This window comes from Trichechus manatus, unplaced genomic scaffold, assembly GCF_000243295.1.
Source record: "Trichechus manatus latirostris isolate Lorelei unplaced genomic scaffold, TriManLat1.0 scaffold00012, whole genome shotgun sequence".
Classification (NCBI taxonomy): Eukaryota; Metazoa; Chordata; class Mammalia; order Sirenia; family Trichechidae; genus Trichechus; species Trichechus manatus.
Genome location: NW_004443948.1, coordinates 3,255,970 through 3,276,620, shown reverse-complemented (window position 1 = coordinate 3,276,620; position 20,651 = coordinate 3,255,970).

The following is a 20,651-nucleotide window of genomic DNA, read 5'->3' as shown; positions in this document are numbered from 1 at the left end:
CCCCACAGCCCTCCACCCAGCAATTCAGTCCCTCAGGGAGTTTGGATGTGTCTATGGAGCTTCCATGACCTTTTCTTGTACAAGTTGTGCTGGCTTCCCCAGTATTGTGTACGTCTTACCCTTCACAAATTTTTTTTTAAAAATATCAGTTAGATGTAGAGTTCATATTTTCTCATCTCATAACACATTTCTGTGTGAACATAGAAAGCATAGAACTGTGGATCTCAACATGTGGAAGGAATGATAATCTCCTATAAACCTTCATGGTTTCCGTGTAGGTACCAACCTGAAAAACATCGTGGTTGGTAAAGTAGAGGGTCAGAAAAACAAGGAAACTATCAGTGAGATGGATTGACATGATAACTGTAACAATGGATTCAAACATGCAACAATCATGAAGATAACACAGGACAGGGCAGCAATTCTTTCTGTTACGCATAAGGTCACCATGAGTCACAGCCAATTTGACAACAACTAACAATAACAACAAACAATCTTTTTAAAAATAAAGCTGCCCTGACCTTCTACAGGTCTTCTAAATCATAGATCTCTGGCAGTGAGGCCCTAGCATGTTTATTTTTAAAGTGCCACTTGTTGAATATTCTCCTTTCTACCAAACTATTATTTTCTGTTATTGGTCAGGGAGATCCAGGTAGATTAGTCACTAAAAATTACTTATTTCTAAATTGCTTTGTATTTTATAAAAATTAAAAGATTGACTATTTCAAGAGGAATATCACAGCAAATATGAATTTAACCTAAGCTGCTGTGTTACACACGGCAAACGTGGTAATAATGATGTCTTTTAGAGAGAAGCTTATCAACGATGCCGTGGCATTTGGCCCAGGCTAAAAAGGATATATGTAGGACAAAGAGAGAAGTCAAATTCTGGTACCTCCTGTCTTGTCTTGATTATGTGTTTGTTCTGATTCAGGCCCCTGAATTGACATAGTACATGGAGACTTCAAGAGGGGTTTCCCAGGGTGCCACCATTTTTATTTTTTGCCAGATAGGTTAATTTGTGTGGGAGGGAGAGGGAAGAAACAATAACTACTATGTGAAGAGAATTTCTAAATTCAAATATATGTTTAAAGTTCAAATACTGTCATGGACTGAATTGTGGGCCCCAAAAATATGTGTCAACTTGGCTAGGCCATGATTCCCAGTATTGTGTGATTGTCCACCATTTTGTCATCTGATGTGATTTTCCTATGTGTTGTAAATCCTACCCCTCTATGGTGTTAAGGAGGCAGGATTAGAGGTAATTACGTCAATGAGGCAAGACTCAATCTACAATATTAAGTTGTGTGTTATTTCAATCTCTTTTGAGATATAAAAGAGAGAATCTAGCAGAGAGACAGGGGAACCTCGTGCCACCAAAAAAAGCAGTGCCAGTAGCTGAGCACGTCGTTCGGACCCAGGGTTCCTGAGCTGAGAAGCTCCTAGACCCAGTGGAAGATTGATGACTAGGACCTTCCCCCACAGCCAACAGACAGAAAGCCTTCCCCTGAAGCTGGCACCTTGAATTTGGACTTCTAGCTTCCTACACTGTGAGAAAATAAATTTCTCTTTGTTAAAGCCATCCATTTGTGGTATTTCTGTTCTAGCAGCACTGGATAACTGAGGCAAATATCATGATAGCACAGATCAGCTTCTCAGAAAAAAATCTTGGCGGATTAGTTGCGAAATTTTGTCTACTATTTATTTTAGGTTTATTTTTGCTCTTCTTTTTCTAAGTTCTTAAGCTGGAAGCTTAGAACATTGACTTTAGATCTTTCTTATTCTCTAATGTAAGCATGTAAAACTCTATAGTGTCTCTCAATAGTGGTTTTGTTTTTTGGAGGGTTTTTTGTAAAATTCTTGCAAATATATGATTAGATTTCCTCTTAGGCAGCAAGTGTATTTTTATGTTATTGAAAATAGCATCTTTTAACATTTCATTCTAACCTTTTTTTCTTTCTCTCTTTTTTTTTTGCTGGGGAAACAACTTTCAATTAGATTACCTACCCCAAAACTAAATTCTTCTTACAATAATCCTAGGAGGAATCTTTTAATACAAATTTATAGGCAAATATGAAACTTAAGTAAAAGGAAAGATCTCCCACTCAATAGAAAAAAGCATATTTTGTAAATCCTGTAGAATGATACCTTATTAGGTAAATGCTTCCCTATTAAAAGAATTATTATCACTCGAGGAAAAAGCAACTCATGACTAATAACTATATTTCCCTCTAGCATAACTGGGACTTCCTCAACCTATTCCTATAGTTGATATCACATTTCTAATAGTAATCCAAATTTCAGTTCAAATATTACCACCCAGTAATGTAAGAATTTCAGCAATTTGAAAATGGCTCAATCCACATTTGCTCTCACAGCTCAATTCTACAAGTGACCAGAGGGCCTCTCACAATTAGTACACAGTCAAGCCAGTCCCTGCTAGGTGCTTTCGGTATTCTCCCAAGTTTTGCCACAGTTCTGCAAGGACAGCTGCTGCACACCAGATATCACTGGAGATACAGTGAAGACTGTTTTTGCACAGGCGGATGTTGTGGTGAACCCTAGAAGAATCCTTTTCTCATCTGTGTTTTCCACTCAGCTAAGAGGATCTCAAACTATGATGCTTCTGCATCAAAACTTTAGGGAGTTTTAGTTATAACTCCTCTGTACTTTACAGGACTCAGTCAGGGTTGGGTAGAAGACAAATCTAAATGAGAGAAACTACAATATTACAATAGTAATGGTGGCTGTGATGTTTAAGGTTATGTGTCGACATGGCTGGACCATGATTATCAGTGGTTTGGTATTTATGTGATGATGTAACCTTGCAGTTATGCAGTGATGTAATTTGGCAGTTATGTAACGATGTAGCCATCCTCCATTTTGTGATCGGATGTGGTCATCCTCCATTTTCACATAATACTGATTTTCACATAATGACCTGGTGTTTGGAACCTAGCTATGTTGATAACTGGGGAGTATATATAATATATATATATATAAAATATATATGTATTATATATGCATATACATAATATATGTATTATGTATATATATATGGTCATCATTAGTCAGAATCAACTCAACAGCAACTAACATCTATCTATATATACATATATATATATATAAAAGAGAGAGAGAGAGCCCTGGTGACGCAGTGATTAAGTGCTCAACTACTAATGAAAAGGTCAGCAGTTTGAACCTACCATGCTTCATGGGAGAAAAATGTGGCAGTCTTCTTCTGTAAAGATTCACAGCTTTGGAAACCCCATGGGGGCAGTTCTACTCTGCCCTATAGTGTTGCTATGAATCAGAATTGACTGAACAGCAATGGGTGTGTGTGTGTCTACATATATATGAGGCAAAGTATCTTATGAGACCAAACAAAGAAGAATTATAAAATAATAATAACAAAGAACTGACAGAGAAAGTTTTATTTATATCCAGAAGTTCATACAAGTAGAAAGGGAAACCTTTCCATTTAGGCAGAAATCTACATACCTACCCACACACATGCAGATAATACAGATGAGCTTACGAAAAGAGAGTCGTCACCTGTATGTCATAATCTGAGAGATACTGAGATGACATCTATCTCACAATAGTCTTCAAACTGATGGGAGAAGTTCCAGTATTCATTCATTTGTCCTAAGTTTTTCTAGTCCATGTTACATTGGGCATGAAATGATTTGTCAGAGCACCCTAAGCTACTGTGGCCAGGAAAGATATTTAAAAGAATTACAGATGAGAAGTGGTATTAGCCATATATCTGCTTGAATAAGGAATTGTTTTGCCCTGCAAAGCTAAGTGAGGAAGATCCTCTCCTACAAGATAGTAGCATACAGTTCTGCTCATACTCTTGATGTACATAAAAAGAGAAAATGTTGACTCTGTGCAATATCCAGCAGGCATTTTTCAGAGCAAATTGGAGGGAACAAATGTCCTCTGTATTTCTTCTGATAAAATTCTGGCATTTAAATTGAACTTTGAGTTTCTGGATTAAATGGCACATATAATGTCACTTTCTCCTGAAAATCCAATAAATCTACACTAAAGGGATTTTCAGGATAAGAAGTAACAGCCATGGCAGGAACAACTAAGGATACTACGAAAGGCAAAGAAGAAAACTGGTGATTGCCACAGCATATCCAAGAAAAACAAGCCTTAATTCAGCAAGTGAAAGAAGTTGAGAAATAATCTAGTTTACAGCACAGAATACTCAACAGGCATCTCTGGAACTAGAGAGGTGGGGAAGGAAAAAAAAAAGGAGGATTGAGTGAAATCTGTTTGAGAAGCATTTAAATAGCATTTAGATACCTATCTCATACTCCTGGGTAACAGCTTCCCATTCCCCACTACTTTTGATATAACAGAGTCTTTGTGGTAATTATGCTAGATACAGTTGAGAATCTGGGCAGTATACTGAAAACAGAGGAACTGGCCAACATATGCATTCTGAATGTTAAACTCTGAGGACTCCCAGATCCCTTCTGCCACTTAACTCTCCGAAATTTGATGATCAAACTATTGGCCTCCCTATAGGATATTGGAAAAAAAATTACCTAGGGAATCTGACAAGCCCAGGAAAAAAGACCTAAAAATAAAGACATAGAGAGTTCCCAACAAATTGCTCACCTAATTACCTTATAACAAGGTTTCTCAACAGTGACATTATTAATATTTTGGACTAGGTAATTCTTTGTTGTGAGAGGATGTCCTGTGTCTTACAGGATTTTTAGTGGTATTCCTGGCCTCTACCTACTAGATGCCAGTAGCAACATCCCAGGTTGTGACAATGGAAAACGTCTCCATGCATGGCCAAATGTCTCTGGGAGGCAAAAATCACTTCTATTTGAGAATTGCTTTTAAGTGTGATACTCCAAGTACTCTCACATGTTCCCCATTCCCCCCATATATCACCAGATATCTGAAGAAAATCTCTATCCTGGAAGATAGTGACCAAAACAAACAAAACAAAAAATAACTTGGAGGAAACACTATATGAGAAGAAAATTTCTAAATATATCATTAATGTTATTTAAGAGATCAGAGAAGTTACCACATCAATAAAACCAATCAAAGTTTTTAAAAAGGATTATTGAGAAAACAAAAATGAGTCTTGAAAAAAATAGATGGGTTGGAAGATAAAGGTAAAAAAAATCTAAAAAAAAAAAAGAATGCAAAAGCAAAGATACAGAAAATAGTGGAGAAAGGATAGTAAAATTAGAGGAACAGCCTTCAAGGCACGATCTATAAATAACAGGAGCACCCAAAAAAAGATAGAGAAAATGAGGAGAAAATTATCAAGTACATGTTCCAGATAATCTCAAAGAAAAATTCAAGAACAGTGCAACAAACAAGGTCATGAGCTTTCTGATTGAAAGGGCAACCTGAGTTTCCAAGGTAATGGATGAAAACAGGTCCAAGGCACATCACCACAAACCCTGAGAACACCAGTGCTACAACTGGTGCCAATGGGAAGATTGAATCATATAAAAATAAGGGGAATCAGACTGCCTTCCAATTCTCCTCAGGAACACAGGGAGCTAGAGTACAAGGGTAAATTTTCTTCAAATCTCTAAAGAATAATAATTTTCAACATTGAACTTTAAAATCACTTAAACTATGTATCAAGTGGGAGAGTGGATGAAATACATTTTCAAAAATTTTCTCACCACTAACCCACAAAAGTCAAATCTATCTTGCCTTCCAATGTTTACTGGTTTACCACTGTGCTGGTGTTCTACCATACTGCTGAGGAGACACAACTCTCACGATCAGACCAAAAATAAATAAATAAACAAAGTAAAATAACAACTCACCTAAGAGAATTAGAGAGAAAACTTTACAACTTTACAGAAAGAAGAGGTTAGTTAAAAAAAGAAAGAAAAAGATTCCAATTATTGTGGATATACTCAAATGCCACACTGGAAGCTTGAAGACATGAAATAATATCTACAGTCTATTGAAAGGAAAAGGGTTTCTTTCCAAAAAACTTAAGCACAACCAAGGTATTACTCATCTCTCAAGAAAAAAAAAATCTTTTTCATGTCAGGATTAGAAATTATTGACCTGTATACCTAATCCGAGTAAACTAATAGATGAAGTACTTCTACTACATAAAATTGGAATTATTTTTTTTTTACTAGGAGAGAAGAAATTAGACAAAAATATCATAATAAAAGAATCTTGGTGTGTATTGCTAAATTGAAAAAGATATAGATAATGTGATCAGGAATTTGTAATGTAAGATTTAAGTAAATGTGTCTAGCATTACTGCAATTCACTAATATCTAGTTCTCTCCTCCTTCTAGATACTCAGGAAAACTCTGCTTCCTCAACCTCTTGATCAGGTATGGCCACGTGACTTGTTTTGGAAACTGAGATATGTGATCAGAAGTGATTTGTGCCACTGTAATGGGGAAGAACTTAATTGCCATGCTCTGTTCTACAGTGTGCACCTCCTCTCCTTTAATGGGAAAATGAAAGCATGCGTTGATGTGGAGATACAGCATTTCACATGGAGGCTAGCTGCCCTGAAGAGTTACGTAGAAGTGCAGCATATTATTCTTGAGAAATAAATAAGCATTTGTTGTTTTAAGCCTCTGATACTTGTTATTACCGTATAACCTGGTTTTCTCTGACTGATAGAGCAACACTTCTTAAAACTGATGGACTGTAAAAAAAGAAAAGAAAAAAAAACAGCTACTAATTGCCTACAATTTAAAGTTTTAAACTCTCTCAGTCAGTGAAATTCTGGATAAGCAAAGGATAACAAATTTGGTATATTCATATAATAGAATACTACTCAGTAATAGAAATGAACTATTCATACAGTCTACAACATGTATGTATCTTAAAATAATTATGCTAATCTTCAACAAATGGTGCTGGAACAACTGAATTTCCACATGCAAAAGAACGATGTTGGACCCCTACCTTACATCATATATGAAAACTAACTCAAAATGAATCAATGACCTAAATATAAGAGCTAAAACCATCAAGTTTTTTAGAAGAAAAGCCAAAAGCTAGGGGTAAATCTTCAGGACTTTGTGTTTTACCATTGATTCTTAGATACAACACTAAAAACATGAGAAACAAAAGAAAACATAGAAAAATAGGACTTCAAAAATTATAAAACATCAAAAGACATTATCAAGAAAGTGAAAAAACAACCTACAGAATGGGAGAAAATATTTGCAAATCATGTACCTGATAAGAGTTTAATATCCAGAATATGTAAAGAACTTGTGCAACTCAATAACAGAAAGAAAAACAACTCAAAGAACTTGACTAGACATTTCTCCAAAGAGAATATACAAATGACAGTAAGCTCATGAAAAGATGCTCAACATCATTAGTCATTAAACCAAAAAAACCCAAACCCATTGCCTTCAAGTCGATTCCAACTCATAACGACCCTATAGGACAGAGTAGAACTGCTCCATAGGATTTCCAAGGAGCAGCTGGTGGATTCAAACTGTAGACTTTGGCTAGCAGCTGTAGCTCTTAACCACTGTGCCACATTAATCATTGCTGTTGTTGATGTCGTTGTTAGGTGCCATTGAGTCAGTTCCAACTGAAAGCAACCCTATGTACAAGAGAACTAAACGCTGCCCTGTCCTGCGCCATTCTCATAATCCTTGTTATGCTTGAGCCCATTGTTGCAGCCACTGTGTCAATCCATCTCACTGAGGGTCTTCCTCTTTTTCACTGACCCTCTACCATTAGTTATTAGGGAAATGCAAATAAAAACCACAATGAGACACCACTTCATATCCACTAGAATGACAAAAAACAAAACAGAAAATAACAAGTGTTGGTGAGATTATGGAGAAATGGAACCCTCATTCATTGCTGGTTGGAATGTAAAATGGTACAACCGCTGTTGAAGAGCTTTGTGTTTCCTCAAAAAATTTACATATAATTACCATATGACCCACCAATTCCACCAAAAAAACAAAAACAAAACTGAAAGTAGGGACTCAAATACATTCTTGTGCACCAATGTTCATAGCAGCATTATTCGCAATAGTCAAATCTATAAACAACCCAAGTGTCCATCGACAGATGAATGTATAAGAAAAATGTGGTATTTACATACAATAGAATGTTATTCCACTATAAAAAAAGAAACGAAGTTCTAATATATATTTTATTTTTAGAATTTTAGAAGTTAAATTGCTTGTCAATGAAAAAAAAATGTTTTAAAGAATATATTATGTTATAAATGTTGCTCATTGTGGAAGGGGGCAGCCTGCCACCTTTCCTTGTGACCCATGAATGAATCTTGTACTTAGGACGAGATGTGTCAGCCTGGCTTCTTGAAAGGAATGAGAATGTGGGCTGACTCCCTTTTCTGAGACATCTTAACCCCAGACACATTCAATAACACATAGTGGCCTATCAGCAAATCCCTCCCTTCTCACCCTGAGCACATGTCATTATTCCCAAGAACTACTTAGTGAAACGTGTGCGTAACATGGCATCTGGCCCCCAGTTCTATATCTGTTCCCAGTGTGGAGAGAATGGGGTCCTTCTTCTGCAGCATAAGAGCAGTGCATGAAAACCATCATACCTGTGTTAGCTGCTGCAGGAAGTGACCTACTAGCCATGGGGGACTGATGCCGACTATCGAAGCTGACCTTGCTCTTTATGTGAGTAAAGCATTGTTCCATCCAATGCCTGTGTGTAAGTTGTATCTTTATTAGTGACCTTAGACCTTTGCTCAATGCTCATAATTTTTATGGCACGTGTAATTTTTAAAATAAATGAACACTGTTATGCAGCTCTGAGCTACCACATATGTGTTGGCTGGTTCACCTACACCACATACTGCAGGTACCTTGGATCCTAAATAGCATGAGTGAGCAGGACTTGGAATAGGCTAACCCTATGCCCCTATTATTGCTCCCTTATGCTAGTTGGGGAGATTAGGGCAAAGAGAAAGGAACGATATTTTTGACTAATAATATTTTATTTACTTGAACGTTTATTCGACTGAACTGAACACAGAAATTCAATGAAACTTAGTAAAAATATAGTAAACATGTTTTGTGTTAGCCAAAAATTGTAAGAATTTATCTTTGAAATGAAGAAGAAGAAACCAGCTGATAATCAATGACCAAAATCTGCCTAAAGTCTCATTTCTTTGAAATTGTTCCCTTAACTATTTCTGTAGCAATAAAGTCTTGAAAAGTTTGCAGCCTTTCTCTTTGGTACATTTAATAATGAACTATTAAAGAAATAGAATTGCAAAACCAGCAGATCAATTTACTCATATTATTCATATTAGAAACAAATAAAATTAATATTCCCCCCAGTATTGCCCTTAAAACTGGGTAAGAGGGATGCTCAGTCTGGGTTCTAAGCTTTAAAGAGCCCAACATATCATAAACGTCATTGCAGTGCAATGTGTTCCTCTTTATATACAGCCTTTCTGGCCCTGGGTTTGTAGTTCTGCCGGGATGATTTGCTAGTCACAGTCTTGCAAAGGGATTGGACAGTTTACTATGCAAAATAAGTACATAAAACCCTTGCAAGGACTGGACAGCTTACTATGCATATAAGGTACATAAAACCCTTGTGAGGATTGGTTGATTACTAAGCAAATTAGGTGATGGTGGCCTACTGAGGGGATTGGTCAATTTGTGGTCTTGGTGGGAAGAGTAGGCTTATAAAAGGGTTAATCCTACAAAGGGATTAACCTCATTATTATCAAGAAGAAGAGCCAGGAGCAGAGCACATCCTTTGGACCTGGGTCTCTGTGCTGAGAACCTCCTAGACCCAGAAGACAGAGAGCTGTAACACAGGAGACAGTGCAAGATGGCATGTGAAGGTGGTAGCAGTACAAACGTAGAACCAAGAGATTGGCTGAGATGGCTGCGGTGGGCTTCCTCACCCATGAAACAAGGCAGCTGCAGTGGACTTGCTGACCTATGGAACAAGAGAGCATAGTGCCTTTGGGCAAGAGGCTTGTTGGCAGAGTGCTGTGCCTCCAGGCACTCATCCTCAGAGCTAAAGAGCTGAACACTTGCCTGAACAGGGCAGAGGTTGAGAGGAGGCTAACATGGCCTAGAGAAGGGCCTGCTAGCACAGCCAAGAGTGAGGATCGGTGGCGGAGGCCAGGCTGAGAACAAGGCCTATCTGCTGGCATGGCCAACAGAAAGCGGAGAGTTGTCCTGGTTGGAAGCTCTCCTGATTGATGAACTGTATCCTGTCTCCTGAGTTGTTCCTGTTACCTCCAAGTTTATCGTGATCCCAAGTTGTAACCTGTTACTTACCTAATAAAGCACATAATCATGAGTATGGTCTGTGTGTTCTGTGTGGCCATTGCAATGAATTATCAAACCCACCAGAGAAATAGAGAGTACCATGGGAGGGACAGCTGGTGTCAGAATTGGTTAAAAAAAAAAGATGTGGAGAGGAGGTATGTCTGACCTTCATCTCATAGGAATCAGCTCTGGGCTGACAATGGTGATTCTCATCACCTCTCCTCTCAGATTTAGAGGGTTTTTGATGCTAGTAGATTCCAGTCATTTATTAAAGAACACATGAGTTCTGACTCTCAACAGTCAGGACCTATAACTGTAAACTTCAGCTCTCACGACTAACACTTGTTTAAGGCCCAGGGAAATGCTTCTACAAATTTCTTGCCCCAGGTACTACAAAGAAAAAGATGATTGCATCTAAATGCCAAGGCAGTTTGTGGATCATAAGGCTGGTCCCTCAGACACTGACATTGCTTGAAAGTGAGAGGAGATGTAATGACAAAAAACTGCTTAGGTGAGAGAAAAGATACAACTAGTCAACTTCTTTCTATCAGCATGAATGCAATAAATTCTTGCACAGCAAAGTAATATTTATCATTAATGCATAGAATCCTGTTAGTCCATAAGGTGTCAAGGTGATTTTACTGTATTAAACATTTATTAGTCTTAAACTTGTACACATGTAGATCTAGATTTAACATGATATTGATATTTCACTTTGATATCATATGTGCATTGAACACTATAACTGCAAAAAGTTTTATTCTTTAGAAAATAATATTAGGATGTAATTAAAAGTTCAAAGACATTAAATTAAAATTTTAGCTTTATTAAAATAATTGAGTTGAATTTTAGAAATGTATAATTAATAATTTATATTTTATGTTTTAATTTCATAAAAAAACTTTTTGGAAAACAGGTGAATTTTTTATTTTTACTTTACTAGACTTTAGTGAAAATATATTTAATTTTTGAAACTTCAGAAACAATGCCATGCTGTTAGATGATTGAAAATGAGTTCAACATGAGTTTATGATAAAACAAATAAAAGCAGAGCTCTAAAAAAGCTGAAAAAAGAAGGACAAATCTTTAGAGAGGTAGTCTGTTCACATCTTTTAAAACTGAAAAAATGAAGAAGATAAGATTTTATTTGCACATGATCAACCTAACTTGAACAAACTGAACACTATGAATTTTTAAATTAATAAAGATTTAAATTCTTATCAAAATAATAAAAATGAGAAGAAAATGCATTTTATCAAATTCAGAATTGAATAGATCAGATGAAAAGCCCTCAATTTAATTTAATCTTTTGTGATTAGAAGAATATGAAACATGACTTGCATACAAAAACAGACATGTACAATTATTAGAAGTGAAAGAAGGCTAAATAAATTGAAAACCATAGTATCCAACAAGGACAAGACTATCACTTTGAAGTTATTTGAAGAATAAAATTATACGCCCATTGTTTATCAAGTGTTTATCAAGATTTCTAAATGACATCATTAAATTATTGTGTAATTAAAAAAGAAAAAAGCTATAAATAAAATAATTAAATATTACTTGATTTAACTAGATAGTATCAGGGACAAGAGTCCAGTTGATCAACTAACATTTATTATGTATACTGTTGAGCTACTAGGAGAAGAAAACAAGGAAATCAAAAATAACAATTATTTTACAGGTTTTACATTGTTGGATACTATTGAATTATAAAACCACAGATTTTGAATTGAGTGAAAAACTGAAGGCACAAAATTTGATATTAGACAATAATTTAAAAGTAGGACTGTGTAATCTATAAAAGTAAACTAATAATTATACCAGTCCTGAGGAGGTAGCGCCAACATGGCACTATAGACAGAAACACCACACCATCCTTCCACAGCAAAGACCCAAAAAACTATGTAAAACAGAGACAAATATCAATCCTGGAACCCTAAGTGTCAAATGAAGACATAAAGAACTCAACCAAGCACCAAATGGAATGAGAAACTGACAGAGACCAGAGACCTAGGAGAGTTACCAGTGGAGGTCTCCTATCAGCTAACGCAGCACGGATCCACCATCTTGGACTCCTGTCAGAGATCAGCAGACAGGGAGTATGGGAAAGCAGATTCACAAAGCTCCCAGCAGGAGACAGAGCACCTGGTAACCAGCAAGACGCTTTCCCACCACCCACCCTGCCTCCCCCTGCTCGACCTTCATGGCTTCCTGGCTGGCCAATCCTCAGCTACCTGGCAGGCCAATTCCCAGCTTCCCAGATGGCCCATTTGCTACTTCCCAGTGGGCTGATCCAGGGCTTCCCAGAGGGCTGATTCCTGGCTTCCTGGCAGGCCAATCTGTCGCTTCCCATCAGGCTGGACTGTGGCATGGGAGGCACCGGTTCTGTGACATGTGGATTTGCCCCACCCACACCAGCTGGCTTCTTCACTGCCATTTCATTTGTTGCTAGTGTTGCTTTTTTCAGCCTCTTTTGGTTTCTTCCCTGCCTCTCACCTCCTCCCCCTCTTATCTCTTGAACCCCTGACTCCATGTACCATTTTTACTTCTTCACAGGCTGTGAAGAGCCATTCAGCTGGGGTACTGCTTCCCTGGTCCACACGACCATTCTGGTGGGATGCCTGGGGGCTTTTTTTTTTTTTTTCTTTTTGTTTGTATGTTTTCTCTTTCTTTTTTCGTTTTTATTTTTCTTCATTTCTCGGTTTCTCATCTCTTTCTACTTACTTTCTTTTCCTGTCTCCTGAATACCTCGCACTTTTATCATCTCCACCCCTTCTAGCTGGGCTACATTGTTCACAGTAGCAAAAAGATGGAAACAACCTAGATGCCCATCAACAGATGAATGGATAAACAAACTATAGTACCTCCTCACAATGGAGTACTATGCAATGATAAAGAACAATGATGAATCTGTGAAGCATCTCATAACTTGGATGAATCTGGTGAGCATTATGCTAAGTGAAATAAGTCAATCACAAATGGACAAATATTGTATAGACCACTACTATAAAAACTCATGAAAAGGTTTACACACAAAAAGAAACAATCTCTGTTATGAGGGAGGGGAGGGGTGAGGTGGAAAAACACTAAATAGATAAGTGATAAATTTGGTAAAGGATAAGACAGTACACAATACTAGGGAAGCCAGTAAACTTGTTCAGGGTAAGGTTATGGAAACTCCATGGACAAATCCAAACTCCCTGAGAGACCAAATTACTGGGCTGAGGGCTGTGGGGACCATGGTCTCAGGGAACATTAAGCTCAATTGGCATAACATAGTTTATAAAGAAAATGTTCTACATTTTACTTTGGTGAGTAGCGAGTGGCTATGTAAGATACTCCATTGGTCTCACCCCTTCAGGAGCAAGGGAAAATGAAGAAAACTAAAGACACAAGGGAAAGATTAGTCCAAGGGACTAATAGACCACAAGTACCACAGCCTCCACCAGACTGAGTCCTGTACAACTAGATGGTGCCTGGCTACCACCACTGACTGCTCTGACAGGGATCACAACAGAGGGTCCCGGACAGAGCTGGAAAAAAATGTACAACAAAATTCTAACTCACAAAAAAAGACCAGACTTCCTGGCCTGACAGAGACTGGAGAAATGCTGAGAGTATGGTCCCCGGACACCCTTTTAGCTCAGTAATGAAGTCCCTCCAGAGGTTCACCTTTTAGCCAAAGATTAGATAGGCCCATAGGACAAAACGAGACAAAAGGGGCACACCAGCCCAGGGGCAAGGACTAGAAGGTAGAAGAGGACAGGAAAGCTGGTAGTAGGGAACCCAACTTCAAGAAGGGAGAGTACTGACATGTCATGGGGTTGTTAACCAATGTCATAAAACAATATATGTACTAACTGTTTAAAGAGAAGCTAGTTTGTTCTGTAAACTGTCATTTAAAGTACAATTAACATAATAATAATAATATGAGCCCTGGTGGCAAAGTGGTTAAGAGCTTAGGCTGTTAACCAAAAGGTCAGCAGTTCAGATCCACCAGCTGCTCCTTGTAAACCCTATGGGGCAGTTCTACTCCATCCTGTAAGTTCACTATGAGTCGGAATCAACTCAACATCAACAGTTAATAATAATATAATTCATACCTGCTCAGGGCAGGAAAGAGAAGTGAAACTTGAATAGTTATGGGAATTCAATGGCTCATGGTATAAGGGTGGAACTGAAGAATACAGGTAGGAGGTAAACAGAAGGATCAAATTCACTGAATAGACAGAGTCACTTGTTCATCTTCAAAACAATGAAAGAAGTTTGAAATGTTTCTACAGAAATTAGATGAAGTGCCTAAGAGTTGTTTTTTCTCCTTTTCCTTCCTAGCTTTCAATTTTATTTTTAAAAAGCTAGTCAGTAGTCTTCTTTATACTGACTGTCTAAATAAACCAAACTTTCCCCTGATATTGACCTAAAATGGAAGCTGAAGACTGAAGTTCTTGCATTCAATATGCAGTGAAGATGGAAAGCATTTATGATTTGAAAAATGGAAAACGGCATTAGGATATCTATTTCATTTGAACAACACCTAAATAAAAGCAAGCTTTTTATCCTACCTTCCTTAAAATTCCAATCAAACTAAGCATTCATAGTAGAGCATTCTTAGCAGAACTGCTTAGTAGAATTGCTCTGGTTTTTTTTTTTTGTTTGTTTTGTTTTGTTTATAATCAGCTTTAATAGCCACTTACCAAGGAGGTAAGTAGTCTTTGCTTTCTAATGAAAAAAAATTTTTTTAAGACATTTTTTAAAAAGTATGCAACAGAATGTATGGGTCTCTTGAAAATTGTCCTTTAAATATATATTATAATAACGATTATTAAATCGAAGTAACATTTTTGCTCTAATATTTAGCAGTCTGGTTTCTAATGGGGTTGTTCTAAGATATTTGCTGAAAACCTATTTTTGCCAGCTTTGGTTATATAGGTTGAATAGGTAATCCCTGCATTCAAAGAATTCACAGTCTCAAGAGACCCAGGAAAGAAATATTGCTAAACTGTAAGTGGCCCAATTACTAATTGTGTGGTCTTGGGTAAGTTATTTAACTATATTTGCTTCAGTTTCTTCACTTTAGCAATTTAAATTACCATGATCATATAATGATAGTTTTTTCATACAAAACATATTTTAAAATTACAATATGTCTTATACCATGAGATCCATAAATAATATATTTATAATTTCACAAGATTTTGAATTCAAAATTGAAGGTTAAGATGCCGTATAAAATGTTTTGTACGACACAAGTTGTTAAGAACTGACGAAGCATTCAAAAGCATAAAAATGGTGTTTCTTCCTTTGAAATAGACTCAATGTTTAGACGAGAGAAATCAGAAACAAATTAACCAAAATATCATAGACACAGCTTGAAATAGAAACACTAAAATTACTCTCCAAAGGATGTTTTTCATTGCATTTTTTCTCAAAATTATTTGATCAATGGAATATAATCAATTTATTAAACAAAGGTTAAAGTGGCTTCTGTGTGCCAGGCACTATGCTAAGCACTTTACATATTTTATCTGAATTAATCCTCAGAAACTTTATGAGAAGGAAATCATTATTTCAATGTTACAGTAAGGAAATGACACACAGAGAAGTTACATAGCTTGCTCAAAGCTGCAGAGTACCTGGCAGAGTAGATTCAGGCCTAAAATAGTCTGATGCCAGAATTTGTGAATTCTTAGCTACTCTATCCTATGGCTTTCACCAGCATAGACAGGTTTGGATCACACTCTCCTCTTCAAACTGGCTTCTGAATGAACAAGTTAATCATTCTTAGTTATGCTCTGAAAACTGGGTACGCTTTGTATTCTTCACCTATGGCCAATCTCCCTCTCCTATCTTCCCAATGTCTTTTTTTTTTTTTTCACTTTCATTGACTCAACAAACAATATTGGGATCTCACTATCTGCCACACATGCACCATGATTCTGCCAATCATTACAACTCAAAACCTTAAAACTTTTGACATTTTCTTTTCCATCCATTATCATCAGTTACATTCATTATTCCATGCTTTCTGACCACGGTCTGCTCAACTCTGTTCTCAGCTAATCCCAGTTTTAGCTCCTAACCTTGTGGGCTTCTTGTTTTTCTGTGTGTAACATATTTGAGTGCAGTGACCCCTTAGCCCACCCATCCCACCTATTCCCATTGTCTAGGGGGAAAGAATTTGTGGGAACAATAAAATGTCACCATATAAAATATGTTGAAGAAGATTATATACACACTGGCTTTAACAATAAGAGTAACACTGATTCATATTTGAACTGTCCAGAACCTAGGAATTATATATTCCTCTGTCCACTCAATTCTCTACTTGAATGTTTCATATACACCTCAAGATTAATGTCTTCCAAATTGAACTCCTTACCTTTTCTTCAAAAACTACTCATGAAGACTTCTGTTGTCTACTCTGGGATGTAGAGAGCTGGAAGAAGTAGTGCTCTCATATTTACAGTAAAAAAAATGCTGACTAACTTTACATTTATGACATTTTTTCAAACCTGTCAAAGAACTGAGGTCACAAAGTAACCAAATGGCCCAAAATCTAAGGAGGCAAACACACAGGCAGAGAAAGAAGAGACATGAGTACTGAATTACCTGGGGGGTAATTATCAAGTATTACTATACCTCTAAGGAGCCCTGATGGAGCAATCGTTAACCTCTCAGATGCTAATTGAAAGGTTGATGATTTGAACCCACCAGCAGCTCTGTGGTAGAAAAGATCTGGCAATCTGCTCCCATAAAGATTACAGCCTAGGAAACTGTATGAGGCAGTTCTGCTCTGTCCTATAGTGTCACTATGAGTCAGAATCGGCTTGACAGCACACACAACATCACACCTCTGCCAGCAGGGGTGGCAGATAAACCCTGATAAAATTTAGAGGCCTGGAACCATGTTGAATATTCATATCCTTCCTTCAGCAGTTAAGGAAAATCTGCTCTTTGCCCCCTCCATCTCCACCAAAAAAGTTCCAACACACCCTTTGACTCTTTGGGTATTAGAGACAGTGTGTGCCCCACTTGGGATTCCTACTTTGCCCCTTATATTGACTGACCTACAGATCAGCTTGCTTTGAGTGGGGCCCAAATCATAGGGTGTCTTAGTTATCTAGTGCTGCTATCACAGAAATACCACAAGTGGATGACTCTGACAAAGAGAAATTTATTCTCTCACAGTCTAGTAGACTAGAAGTCCAAAGTCAGGCCTTCATATCCAGGGGAAAGCTTTCTCTCTATATTGGCTCTGGAGGAAGGTCCTTGTCATCAATCTTCCCTTGGTTGAGTAGCTTCTCAGGCACAGGGACCCCGGGTCTAAAGAATGTGCTCTGCTCCTGGTGCTGCTTTCTTGGTGGTATGAGGTCCCTGCTCGCTTTTCTCTTTTATATCGCAAAAGAAACTGGCTTAAGACACGATCTAATCTTGTAGATCTCATCAATATAACTGCTGTTAATCCATCTCATTAACATTCTAGTGATAGGATTTACAACACATAGGAAAATCACATCAGATGACAAAATGGTGGGCAATCACACAATGCTGGGAATCATGGCATAGTCAAGTTGACAGATGTTTTGCAGGGACACTTCAATCTATGACAAAGGGCTTCATTAGAAATGGCCCAGCAGACTGTAATGTGCTCTCTATCTTTGGCTCTCTCAATCCTAATGCCCCTCTGAGCTACAAATTTCTGTGACTAATAATTTTGCCTATTGAAGTCTCCCCTTGGAGATGCCCCTTGGAGTTTTGGAATTATTGTCTCCATGACACAGCTACTAAATATGACACTTTTGAAATACAACCACTCTTACCTTGTTATTGGGCTTTGCTCAAAACTGGACACTTTACCCAGAGAAGCCTTGTAATTCTCTGATCTGACATCCCCATTTTAGGATGGGCCAACTCATAGTCCATGACTAGCAGGAAAGGACAGGCACAACAGGCCTCACTTGTCAGGTGGAAATGGCTTATTCAAATGGAGCCATCCTGGCCCCAGCTGCATTTTGCTTTACAATGAGAAAGCAACAACTGTCCTTGTAGGGGACATTTTATCCCCCACTTCACTGCCTGAAGCAAAGCTGCCTTTTCAGTGAGTCCTCAGTTTACTGAGATTCCCCAAATTGCCTGGGATTGGTTTACTGCTGGCCCAACTGAACTGAACCCTGAGGGGGTGAACTAGGCTGCTACAGGTGTTCAGTCTCTGCACTAAACTGAAAATGGCCTCAGTAGTTCCACACAGTGGGCGGATTTCAAAGCAATTTTCTTAATTCTGGCAAATCCTCCCTTTGATGAACCTTGTTATATTCTCACTGACTCTTGAGCTGTTGCAAAAGGCCTAGAGGTTGTCAGTCACATGGAAAACTATAGCCTGTCAGGTTAAAGACAGCTTTTCTTAGGACCACAGAGTGTGAAAACAAATCAAAGAGGCTAATCAAACTATCTGGGTCACCATGTAGATGGCCATAATAAAGATCCATTCTCTGATGAGACTGACTGGAATCACACTGCACAACCCAGATTGCCACAATCACTACATGGATGTGTCACCATATGGGATATGGCAACTCATCCACCATCATAGACTGGGCACAAAGGAAAGGACTCCATGTTTCTGATGCCAGACTTATGACTCTTGCCAAAAGTTGGCCTGTTGTCTCAAGGTGGGCAGGACCAAATTGTAACTGTATGGGGACATGCCCCTGCCCATTCCTTGCAGATTGATTTCTTCAGACATCTTACCCTCTCTCAGAGCTATTAATGGTGACTCACTGCTGTGAGCACATTTTTAGGTTATGGAATTGAGTCTGGTCATATCATTGTGGTTCTTGACACTAACCTGTATTATCTGTTTAGGTTTCTGAACTTTCTGCAGTCTGACAGTAGTGCTCCACTTACCACAAAAACACTCAGAAAAGTGTTGATAACCTGGGTATTTGATGGACTTTCTATGTTGCCTGCCATCCCCAGACATCGAGTATTACTGAGCATCAGGAAGATCTCCTCAAAAATCAGCTCAAAAGATTTCTTACTTTATCTCCCTCACCTCCTCCTGGTCCACACACTGGAGGAAGGCAGTTTGGTCTTTAAGGGAGTATCTACTGATCAGGATGAAAGAGGTGGAGGCTCATGTTGAACTATATTGAAAATTTGGGATTCTGACTTGAACTAAATGACCATTGCTGTGCTATAAATTTCTAAGTCAAAAAGGGTCTTTTTGAATATTATGGGAGATGACTAAAATATCCTTAAAAAAGCATTAAAATTTATTTTTTTAAAGACTTGGAAGTGTTGTCTTTTAAAAATGTATTAACTATAGTTTTTCCTTTTTAAACAGAGTATTCAGAATACATTTCACCATTTATTGATAAATCAGGACTACCATTGTGGTCACTAAATATTACAATGGGCTGTAATACCGAACAGTTTTTAAAAAGTTCATGCTTCATGATTTTAGATTTAAAGCTGCCTAAATGTAGCAACACCATTCCAAATTCTAAGAAACGTGAACTCTCTCATTTTTAAAAATGCCATTGGAAAATTAGTTGGTCAAATTTTATCGTTCTTTTTCAACTGAAAATAATCAAGGCAGGGAATGTGTTTATCCAGGAGAAATACTCTATTTAAATATATCTTCTCTAAGCTTTCCTACATTATTAAATTTACTAGTAGAAACAATTCAGATTCCACATCATTATTAAACACTACATTTAGTATTGTTAAGTATATACAGAAAACAAGGGGATTCTTGTGACGGGGCTCCAAGATATCAGCGTGACATGAGACTCTGAAAGGTGTTAGGTCCCTGTCAGTGAAGTCAATGTGCTCTGAGCACTATTCCAGCTCACTGCCAGCTCAGACTTCATGCATAGATTTTCACAAATTGATTCCTTCAAGCACAAAGTGTGTTCTGGCAATTCTTTTCAGACACACAGCCAAGAAATGAAATTAATGTCTAGGGGCTGTGTTGGAGCTTTTGAAAAAAAAAAACGATGGATATTGTATGCTACATCATTTGAGCCCATTATCTCATTACTCACTATTCAGATTCATTCAGAAGCAGATAATCATGTTTCTTAAAACAAAATATCTGATTGCCATGAGCGTGACAATTGAGAAACTACCAAGGAGGGCAAAACCTTTTGCAGATCGCCATGACCTAAACTCTGCCATAACTCCTATTTCAGCCTGGCCTGTTGTGGCACAGTGGTTAAGAGCTTGCCTGCTAACCAAAAGGTCGGCAGTTCCCATCCACCACCACTCCTTGGAAACCCTATGGTGCAGTTCTACTCTGTCCTATAGGGTTGCCATGAGTCGGAATCAACTTGATGGCAATGGGTTTGGTTTTTATATATATTTGTTTAT